Source organism: Argiope bruennichi, chromosome 8 (genome assembly GCF_947563725.1).
Source record: "Argiope bruennichi chromosome 8, qqArgBrue1.1, whole genome shotgun sequence".
NCBI lineage: Eukaryota > Metazoa > Arthropoda > Arachnida > Araneae > Araneidae > Argiope > Argiope bruennichi.
Genome location: NC_079158.1, coordinates 39,556,360 through 39,568,785, shown reverse-complemented (window position 1 = coordinate 39,568,785; position 12,426 = coordinate 39,556,360). Strand labels below are relative to the sequence as shown.

The window sequence follows — 12,426 nt, the reverse complement described above, 5'->3', positions numbered from 1 at the left end:
TTATAATCTTTATTTTTAAGATTGATTCACACTGAGCCAGTTATAAAATTCTAGAAAGATCACGCATGTGCAAAAGGAAGACTGCGCATGTACTGAAAGAGGAGACTATAGAAAGTTCTTGTCTCAACGGACAAATACTACTTGCTACTGTACGGTTTCTGCGCCTGCGTGGTCTTACTTGATGGATTGCAGCTGGCTGGATATAAACCCTACTTTAGAATGAGAAACTAAATTGTAAAATGAATGTAACAATTGCGTTACCAGAATGAAAAAAAACAACAACAAAGCCTTTATTAGATGAAGTGGTAAGGGAAAAAATTCTTTGCAACTTGCAAATAAACTTTTAATACTATTGAAATCTTTTATTTTGATATTATAATTAGATGCATTTGGTAACTAGCTGACTAGTTTTACAGATTTAACTACATAAAATATTTTTTTAAAACCTAATAAACTGAAAGTAGTAATTAATTAAATAGAAGGGATTAACTATGCTCTAAAGTACTTTTCCCTAAATCCAATGACTTTCCCTGCAGATTATCCAGGCTCACAAACAAACCATTCCCTTTTATGACTTTCTCTATATAAAGTATGCGATACTTTTGGTGTTGGAATAATGCCTTACTATAACATAATTCAAGAATGCTTTAAGCTAGTCTAGTGAAATTTGGCACGAGAGAAGTTTATCTGTCTGTTTAATTGCAAGTGAACTTATTCGATAACTACAAACGTAGACAGCAAAATGAATAAAATTATGGTACACAGTTCCTCATAACCTCGGTATTTCGACAACTATTCATATTCCAGATAATCTCGAAACGCAAAGCACATTTTTTGGAATAATGTTTGTTTACCTGTGAACATGATGACTCAAATTGGGACAAATGGACAAAATTTTATTCGCAATTTTAACATCAAATGTGTAGATTTCCATGGATATTTGTATGAAATCTATTAAAGAGAAGTCTATTTAGAACTAGAAGGCGGCATTTATTGGTCCATATATTCGCTTGTACGAGAAGGCAAATAGTCGAAAACGCTACGACAAAAATAAATAAATGAAATTTGTAAAACCGTCTTGTGGTCAAATTTGTGCAACTGCTTCATATTTTGAATTCATTTGGGAGAAAGGAAGGCGTCCAAAATGCATACTCTATTTTCTTTATTATATTACGAAGCCCAAAATGCATCATGTGTTTCTCCTCGAGGAAATCGGGGGGGGGGCGTTGGCAGATCTTTGATCATACCATCAAAGATCTGCCGCCTTCCTTCTTAATCCCCGTTCCGACGCCCTGTGGGCTTACGAATTTGGTCATAAGTCTGCCAACTGACCCATTGTTGGACCAGCCCCGTCTGTGGATGCGATGAGGAGCTTCCCGCAAATTGTCTGTAAAATGAACAGACATCAAAGAACACTAGAAATTCACAAGAAAGGGGAAAGAGGACAAAATGTGCCAGATTCAAAGCCAGCACAGCTCGTCGGAACAGGGCTTTGCACTACCACATCCCAGCTATACGTTCAGAAGAAGCACGTTACAGAGCAGGATAGTAAACGTTTCTTCAGGCGTAAGACAAAACGGGGGGGAGGGGGTTGACACTTGTAGACAACCATGACCTTTTGAAGATCTGCCGTCTCCTTTTTTTACACTACCGCACCCCCACTATATGTCCAGGGAATGCGGATTGTCAAAATATATGAGAAAACCGAAAGGAGAACACTCCTGCAGGTTGAGCAACAAATATCATACACCATTAGGCAGATAAATTCTAAAAATATTTTCTCTGAACTCACGGAGATTAAAAATAATAATAATCTCTACATCATTTTTTTCCATGCAAAGAAAGAGTGAACGAATGCAGCAAATGGTGCCAAAATGCAGCTTCTGGCATTAATATTCCTAACAGAGTATCTTAAAACATCAAATATTATCAAAGCATTTGAGCAGAACAAAACTTCGCTAAATGCGTCCAGTAATGTATTCGAGTACCGAAGGATTTGTTTGATACATAATGAAAAAAAGTGCAGGGGGTATTTGTAAATCGCTTATATAATACCGGAGCTTCCTTGCAACTCAGGGATCTAATTGCAACCAACGTTAAATTCGCTTCAAGACATAATCCCTCTATCATATGAATGAGCACGTCTCCGCTTCTGGCGACAATTATTTTAACGAAATGTTAACAAATTAATCCGGTAATTGAAAGAGCGTTAATGACAGGCTTAATTGAATGATTCGAGAGATAAAATACACACAAAGTAAAATACGAAGCTTATTTTCCGCCTCTAGTTTTATTCACTTTGGATAAAAGCAAATGGCATGCTGCCAAACCCATTTTCCATGTAAAACGCCATTGTCTCTGTCAACTTATCAACAGGAATAAGTGGAAAGAGATAAACCACTAAAATAGGATCGTTAATGAACAAGAACATACGGGCAGCAGCTTTTGCGTAGACAAACACAGATCTGCGCTCGAGTGTGTGTGGCGAAGGACATCCTCCGTTTTCAATGTCACACAGGGTGGGTGGATGAGGGTTAAAAAAAGGCGCGGGATTTCGCTCAAGGTCAGACGAAAGACTCATTCGAACATTTTCTCAGCTGTTTTCTCACGATTTGTCCGAGTGTGGGTTTCTTTTTTTGTTTCCATTTTCCCCTTAGTTACACAGCGCGCATCCTCTGCACGAGTTCTGGAGACGAACGCGTGGAATTTTCAGTGCTTACTGAACTGACAGTCGTCTGACAAATCTCATATCTGCACAAGAGTGAAGCGTTCAGGTGGTTAAAGACACGTGCTCTCATTGTTTGAGTCCATATATTAGTGACTGGAAAACGAATCTTTCTGTTCTATACATATACTAAGGAAGCTTAGTTGGGATGTACAGATAATGATAAATCAATAGATGCTTTGTCTAACTAAAACATTGTGGGGATGAGTATAAAGCTATAAATTTCGGATTGCAGATGGATGCAGTAGAATCGAGGGGTTAGTGACTCTCACGGGAGTATCCCTAAGGTAAACAGTGACAGTAGCTGAATTAAATATAATAGCATAATGAGAGTAAGTGAAGTACGGGCATGTTATTATATTTTCGCTCCCTCAAAAATTGCCATAAAAGCACTAATGTTTGGTCGCCTCCTAAGATGGGGTTGCCATGTGCTCACCCCCCTCGGTTCTACCCACAGATTAAATCAGTTTCAGTTTAACAGTTACTTGTTAGATATAGTTGATTCTGCTGCCTTTGTAGATAAAATAGAGGGACATTCTTGAAATTTATCATTTAAAAATCATTGAAATAAATAGTGGCGTTGCAGAAGAGTGGCAAGGAGGGTGTGGATGCCCTGTAATGACAACGAGAATAAGTGGAGGCATGGGCGAAATGGTTTTTTGTCCTAGGTTCAGTGGCGTATCAAGTGGGTGAAAGGGCAAGGGAAGTGTCTCAGACACCAAAAGGAGCGCCATGAAGACTAAACTTTAGTAGGTATATGTAACCATTTTAAGAGAAATAGCATGGAAGCAGGTGAACTAATATTGCCATGAACATGGCACCACTTCTTTAGCTACGCCACTGCACAGGTTGTCACCAGTGTTTTAAGCAAGAGTAATTGGCACCTGGAGCCATGATATTATTTTCTCGATATTTCATTTTTAAAAATGGCACAAACTTAATAAAGCTTCATGTCCATGACACCCTTTAAGAGTTATTCCGGAGATACCCTCACCGTCCCCGATTCCTACGTATATGGTGCTGTGGGTGACAATTTTGGGAGATAAAATTTTAGCATTAAGCAGTGGCATAGCGAGAGTATATTGTCTACCCCAATGGTATAGCAAGTACAGATGGTATTAGGGGCATAAAATTATTTTTTGGCTTATTTATGATATTACATTTGAAAAAATGATATTAATATTGTATTGTCCCAGAAGACATTCTACTATAAACCTTGTGCTCTTTGTAGCCGGCAAAAATAAATCTCTCAGTTTGAGTGTGCATGGAATTTGATGCTATCTCTTCATTCCAACCATCTGTCAATTCTTCAGAGTTTCATCAAGATAATCTCCATATCACGATAGTAAAATCTACCGGATTCATCCTACTGGAAGTATCATTATTCATTTTTAAAATATCTGTTACAGTAAAAATATGTGACATTCCATCTGTAAGCTAAGCAAATATCACCAGCCATGGTATTCTCATGAAAGAAAGATCAACTTAATCGACAGGGTGACAAACTTCTTTACAAGGTTTAAATCTGGTAATGTCATGTGCAGTTCTATTGTCGAATGGGGATAATTAGTTATTGCAATGACATTTGATTGGATTATTTATTAAAAAATATAATTTTAATGTACAAAACTGTTATTGGGAAAATTATTTAAATTAATTAGAATTGGGAGTTTTAGAAAGCTGACAATATTCTACATTTGCATAAATTTATTTGAGTAATAATTCTCGGATTTATGCTATCAATTGTTTAAGTATAAGTTATTCAAAGTGAGCCTACCCGAGGGCGTACTTACTACCGCTATGCCAATGACATCGATGCTTATATCATGATTTTGTGCTTTAGTCGACTATACTGCTGACCCTGAGACAAATGCAGCTTCACGGGCTTATACTACTAACATTTCTCCAACAACCCCTCCCTCCTTTTGTGTGATCTTCGATATATATTATATCTTGAAGATCATGCCTTATCCAGAGCCACCCATGTTTGGGAACAAACTTAGGAATTTTTGCAATTTGCCCTCTCAGCAGGGTGTTGGAAATTGAATGTAACATCAGGTCACCAATTGGCCAATGCAGTTTAAAAAAAAATATCTTAGACTAAACTTCTTTGATGATTATGTCTTTGCCGGGAATATTTAATTGCGTATAATTTCAATTAAATCTCTTGTAAATAATTTACTTTTCATGATTTTTCAACGAAGCATTTTGAGTAACTAATTGTGACTACATGTTAAAATGTTATTTTTTAAATAGCCTCACACATGTTCTGTTTATCTTGTACATGAACCTTCCTAATGGAGTCGAGTCCGTGTCATCATAATATTATTGAAAATGTAAATACCTGAGTAATCTATTTCAAATTGCATTTTATCTTTCGGTATTGTAATTTCAGTTTCCGGTTCCTAATATAAGCTTCCCACATATTCAGAAAAACTCTTCTTCCATAACTTCTAAAATTAGAAGAAAATTACGTGAAAAAATATTTGATAAAACTATAGAAAAGATTTGAATTTCATTGTAATAATAAAATATATTGACGAAAATAATGAAAAAAAAAAATAACTGGAGAAAAATTAAGATGAAATTTACGATCGCAAATTTCAAGTTATCATGTGAGAACGTTATTATTTTTAAGTCATTATTTGTTTTAATTAATTTAAGTCATCAACCAGTTTAAATCGGTGTGAAACAATCACGAAACTTCTCTATTGGTCTCTACCCCCCCCCCTCCCTCTATATAGATAATTGTTTTAAACTTTCATTTTTCTAGCTGGCAAACAAGTTTCAAACAAACATTTTTCAATTTTTCTAGCTGGCAAACAAAGTTTTGGAGCTCGACCGATTTTGAGATGAAATAACAGCTATGATGTCATAGTTCTACGTCAACCTTTTAAAAACGCATCTGCTGTCAAAGAAGCATACGTAATAATAATGCAATACTGGTAAAAGCAGGTAAAAAAATATATGCGATTAAAAGGTGATGATGAAAATTGCCATTTATGCTTTATTCATTGCCTACGTGATTTCAAGCTTCAATTTTCATTGCCTACACGATTTCGAGCTTCAAAACCCCCTAACTAAAACAACATAATGTTCTCACAGGATAAAATATTTTAAAAAATTATCAAAATTTAAGAAAAATTGCATGGAATATAAATTGACGTCAACAAGCCATTTTTTTAAATGGTTTAAAAAATTTGTTTTGAGAAATAATATTTTTGGGAGTTATCTGAGAAAAAACTGAAAATCTCGGTTTATTTTTTTTAATTAATTAGAACAAAAAAAATCACTCCAAAGTGTATATTTTTATCCTCCAAGGTATTTCATCGTCAACAACACTTTATCTCTCTATATATAATATACTTTGGCGTTCTATAATCCAAACGATTTGTTGTGTAAAGCGCCAACACATACGTACATTTTCCGTTATTATTAGTGAAAATTAACTGGAAAGAAAAAAAACTAAATTTTCGAGGGGCAATCCATGATAAACTATTGAAGCTTTCTGGAAGTTCTCGACTTTTAAATTGGAAGGTTTCAAACTCGAAACCCAATTAAATACGTAAAATGTCTTTCCTCTGTATGAAGCGAAGAAGTGTAAGTTTAGGTGTCATCCGCGTCGTCTGATAGCGGTTCAAAATTACGAAATTCGTCCCAAAATAATCGTCGTGATAATCCAGAGCGGGATTATACTATAACTAATACGACGAGCTTCAAATTCCAGCATTCGTAATTATTAACCGTTGAGCAGAATTGAGCCATAAAATTAAGCGTTTGTTGTAGAACTTTCTTTCTTCCTAATTGCCGACAATTCATCTTATCTAATCTAACCTACCCCATCTTCGTCGCTAAAGATTGTCTTCTGCATCTGAAAATTTGAAACCCACCGACCGATTGAGATTGAAGCACTGAGTCAGGGTCTACCAGCCAAGCAAACCTCTGCAACTGATATCGCGAAAACACAATAGGAAATTACAAAATGCGCAGTTGGCTACCGTTTGTTATGAATATCACGTGGGAAAAGATCTTCGCGTCTGGAAGAAAGTGGTCTCGAAAGGTATAGGCATGCGTGGGAACAGGAATTGGCTGTCGATCGAAAGACATGTTTCATATTTTTGTTCTTTCCTTTTTCTTCTTTTTTTTAAATATTAATTTGGCTAAGACGATGCATACGAAATTGAAACAACTTTTTGTCATTGATGGACCTTGACACTGGGTCGTTTATGCAAATGATCATAAAGACGGTATTTTAAGTGGAAAGTTTGTAAAATTTTATTTGCGCTAGGGAAAGTATCAATCAAGAGTTCATTTGATTGATATGTTTGGTCACCAGTGTTATAGCTATTGGATATTATCTATCACCAGTGTTATAGCTATCGATTTTTTTAATTATATTTAATACGGTATACAATAAAATAATGTTTATAAAAATTAATAATTTTTCATTTGCTACATGTATCTATCTCTGTTAATAACGTAGATGAATGTGCCTGTGTTCTGGGGCTGTATAGGACTAATTATTTGATCTAGAGCTATCAAATTTGGCACAGATGTATTTTGGAAGAGGAGAATGTGCATTTCTGAGTGATTTTTTTAAAAAAAATAATTAATTAAAAATTTGCAAAATTCTGACGTTTACGATATAACTCAATAAAATACTATTGACAAAAAATTTAACTTTTTGCATTTTTTTAAAGTTTAAAATATTATCCTTTTAATGGTATTAATTTAATTGCCTATCATTTAAAAAATTTCGATGCTTTTTTTAAAACATTTGTTTGCATAATTTTTAACAATGAATCTTTTTTTTTTTTTGAAAACCAAGGGCAATGGAAGTGATAAGACGTATTTCCTGAGGAAGGGCTCGAATCGTGATCAGTTTTTGTGGTGCTCTATTTTTGTCAGATTGTGTGGTTTTACTTTTAGCTCCTCACGTGATGTCGTTGACAATAAATCTGCAGGGTACCTAAGCACTCTCTCATGTGGGCATCAAGCACTACACCACCCTCCCATTGTTTAATTTATTTCCATTTTGAAGTTAAATAAGAATTATTTGGGAGCGAAATTTATAATTTAAAATTGTGATCAGATGAAGAGGATGATACCTGAGCCAGTATCCCGTCTACAAATCAATGGAAAGACGTTTATCTGTTGATATATTTTACGTGCGCTTGTCACATGTGCACGGTGGAATCGGGTATCGAATTCGCGACTTTCCGGTTACGAAACTCTGCCATGAACCTTTTTCTTATCAGAAATAGCGTCTTAAAGGATGTCATCTTAAGTTAGCACATTAAAGAAAAACGGGAAATTGCCAATTTAGGTGCAATGTAGTTGCCATCAACAATCTATTAATACAGGGATATAGGCGAAACTCGTGATAATGTGCGATCTAATTACTCATAACTTTATCTATTGGGATTTCATTTAAACTAATAAAATAACACACTACTTTAGGCACAGAATTGCGAACGTAATAGTGAAAATACAAGAGAAGGAGGAGAGGTTATAGATACCCAGGTGCCATATACCCCCCGGGGGGGGTACCTCGAAATGAGGATGAGATGCTTCCAATATGGTGGTTGGATCTCTCCACCCTGGTGGGTACACGAAAAGGTGGGAGTCTGGCTCCTTCCATCGATGACGAGACGTACTTTCTTTGGGAAGGGTTGTGCCGTGGCCGGAGATGGCCCTTAGGACTCAACCACAGTTCCCGCCAGTGTTGCTGTTGCGGCGGTCCGGTCATTCAGTATTATTTATCCGTGTGCCTTCGGGCTGGTTGGATAGTCAGTGATATATCCGGGTGCCATGGAACAAAACATTAGAGCATTTAAAAAAAGGAATACCATGAGTGGGTGGAAAAATAAAGTCATGTTCGGGCATTTTTCTTCTCTACGCCATTAGTTTGATCAAGTGAATTTTGTCCTATAAATTCATTTCGAGATTGTAATGGTAAGATTTCAGCTTCGGAACCGATGGGTTCCAAGTTCGAAATCCGAACCCTTTGATTAATGGATCTTAATCAACCGATTAATGGGTCGAATTCATATCAAGTCTGTTGGAATTGAATACTCTCTTGCTGGTGTGGCGCAGAAACTTGGAGATTGAGAGTACCGGCTCAAGCGTCGTCCTCATTTTCAGACCACGGCTTAAAATTATGAATTTAGCTCCAAGACAATTGTAAATATAAATATATTAAATCAGATTTTAATATTGAAAATTCTATGATTCCTTGCATGTGCTAATATATTGTTTCAATACAAGAAGCGAAACCAGTAGCTTAGGAAAAGTAAATGGTGCCTGGGGCTGAATAGTAGTTTTTTCGTCCTCTTATCATATTTTTGAAAGATGATAATAATCTCGATTTGTTCTATTAATAACCCGGTTTGTTCATATCTCTATACATCCTTATCTCCATGTTACGCCACTCGATTGATCAAAGTAATGAACGTAATCCGAGTATAATTGGTGCTATAATTCATTTTAATAATGACGAATCATAAGCATTCAGTGATGATTCATTAAAATTCATATCATGTTTCCCCTTAAACTGTTTATGATACTCCTATGTTGTTTTTCTAGATTCGAATTTGTAAAGGCACAAGCGATTTCGCAAGAAAGAACTTTCTTTCTCTCTTTTTTTTATGTGCGCGCGTGTGGGTCTGATAAATAAAGCAGGACGATTTCGCAATGAAGACCCCGAATATCAACAAAATAATTAACCGAGAGTAAAATATCTCGTCCATGGAAGTATCTGTTGTTGTGGCAATTCTTTCTTCATTCTTAAACCATTAAACGAATCGAATCCAAATATATACACATTTAATTTCAATTTATTTGCCCTTTTACAATAAGAAATCAATTAAAAATAAAATGTACTTGAAATAATTTAGTTTACATCATATGACATGTAATACAGTACGTGATGCTGGTATGCAGGCAATATAGTACTTCCAATGGCACTGTTACATGTATGGTTGCAAGACAGAAGTGCATTATGGTATCATGCAATGCTACCATTTTTATGTATGTTGCCTGCATACAAATGGTATATGATATTGATATGCATGCAATATGGTAATTTACAATGCTACCATTATTATGTATGGTTGCCTGCATATACATAAACAAGAAAATGGTATTTTACTGGTGTGTCACCTTTCTGACTCTCCGAGCCGCCACGAAGTCACACGGATTTAAACCATAAAACTGAATGACCGGACCGCCGCAACAGCAACACTGGCGGGAACTGTGGTTGAGTCTTAAGGGCCATCACCGGCCACGGTACAACCCTCCCCGAAGGAAGTACGTCCCGTCATCGATGGGAGGAGTCAGATCCCCCATCTATTTGTGTACCCTCCAGGGTGGCGAAATCCAGTCACCATGCCGGAAGCATCTCATTCTCATTTCGATGTGCCCCCCCCGGGGGTTATGCTATATGGTAATTAACAATGTTAATATATATGATTGCATGTATACATTTATATACAATATGATACGTGATACTAGTGTGCATGCATTATGTTAAATGCAATGCTACCGTTAGATTGTATAGTTGCATGCATATATATTTGTAATGATATCTCTTAATTAATTTCTTATTTTTAAATTAGACCATGTTACTTTATTAATTTTTTTCTTATATTGTGATCTAAATCCCACTTATTCATTTAATTACTTCTAACACGCACTCTAAAAAATCGCCGACGTTTTAATTCTCGCGCTACAATCTAAGGGATAAAAAACTCTAAAGCTCGTGCATTCCTTCCAAAGATACCCAAGATTTCCTTTTTTAAATCGACATGTGTCAAAAAAAAAAAAAAAAAAAAAAAAAAAAACCACGGTAAAATAATAAAAGTACCAAAGGAAAAATGTCTTACGCAATTTTCTTCTGTCTCGATGAAAAATTGATGATTTATCGGTCTTTCCCAGTGAACAAATCAGGCCCTCCAGTGAAAAAATAATTGAAGTTAATTCTAAATTTTTCTTCTTTTCGCCCATTCATCTACACACTTATGTTACATACTTGTATTCGATATGATTTGTGTTAAATTTAAAACTAACCAACTAAACGAAATCACATACCAAATTTCAACTAATCAAATTAAGCAGCACCAGTATTCTCTTCTCTGAATTTCTCATATTCAAATATAAAATCAACCATCTAACTCTCCGACCCGCCCGAAGGCACACGAATTTAAACCATAAAACTGAATGACCGGACCGCCGCAACAACAACATTGGCGGGAACTGTGGTTGAGTCCTAAGGGCCGTCACCGGCCACGGTACAACCCTCCCCGAAGGAAGTACGTCCCGTCATCGATGGGAGGAGCCAGATCCCCTACCTATTAGTGTACCCTCCAGGGTGGCGAGATCCAGCCACCATGCCGAAAGCATCTCATCCTCATTTCGAGGTGCCCCCCCCCCGGAGGTCTTATTCAAATATAAAGTGCTACATTTTTCGTTAAGCTTTGTACTATAACGTGAAGAATCGGGTACGGATGTAGATCTCTTTTCTTCGATTGATTTGACCCACAATGGGATGTAGAATTATGATATTATTTCAAGAAACATACCAAATTTCATTTTTCTTGCTTGTGTTCTGTTAACGCGTTTACATACCCGCTAACATAGAGAACGAAGGTTCATCCCTTAAGTGCGAAATTTATCACACACACAAAAACAGTAAAAAGATTTAAAAAGTAACTTACGATTTTGTCATATACGGCGCACTTTGTATTGCATAATGGATGCTCATATAGAAAAGAAACCCGATCACGGAGTTTTAGTATCTTCTTTTCTACATGTTGTATCCCAAAATTTGATAGATTTATATTTTAATCGAAATCAAATCACATACAAATTTCATTTTTCTAAGTTGTTACATTTTCGAGTTGTCGCATTTATATTCATAGACCAATAGATTTTCAAACTTTAAACGGATTGAGTCTATAATTTGATACAGATCTATAATTCAAGTGATAAAACCATGTTCGAAATTCATGCACCAAGCTGTTCCCATTTTTGAATTGCAATGCTCCAGGACAGCATGGTTGGAAAATAGACAGATTTCAGCCAAACTTTTAATGAAATCTGCAGTTTGGTCATTTACCAAATTGCATGATTGTAGCTCGTTGTGTTTTTAAGTTAACATATTCATAGACAGAGACGAAATTAGTTTAATCATTCTTTTAATATTATTCAGAAAGATAGATCTTTGATAGAACTTTTTGTAGACAAGAAAGTAAAAGTGATTGAATTGTATTCCATTTAGTAATTTACTTGAATTAACATTGTAAAAAAAGTACATTTTAATATCGCCTAGAAAATTTTTGCGCTTGTCAAAATTACTTGAAAGAAAGAAAAAAAAAATAATAATGTAAGCAAATATTTTTACAAACTTTAAAATTTGGAAGATTACAATTCATTCATAATTTTTTTTAATCTAAGAACAAATAATGTTGCATCGGAACTAAAATTGTTAGTGCCATTGATGACATCGATTGTTGTACGAGGTAGTGCTGCCATCTATACATAATTTGATGAAATAACATATTTTAAGCAACTTTCTTTAATTTCTCGTGCGAACTTTTAAAAATCGCTTACCTTATTTATCATATAGTTAATTTAATTTTGCCGACGTTTCTAACAAATTCAGAAATTATTTATTCTATTCTACTGGTATTAAGTTTGATAAA

The 12,426-nt window shown here is 35.4% G+C and overlaps 1 long non-coding RNA gene across 1 annotated transcript in view; it reads left to right on the top strand.

Annotated features, from left to right (window-relative positions):
* The window catches only part of LOC129981167 (uncharacterized), a 56,247-nt gene that overhangs the window by 28,097 nt on the left and 15,724 nt on the right, over nucleotides 1-12,426 (top strand). The window lies entirely within an intron of this gene.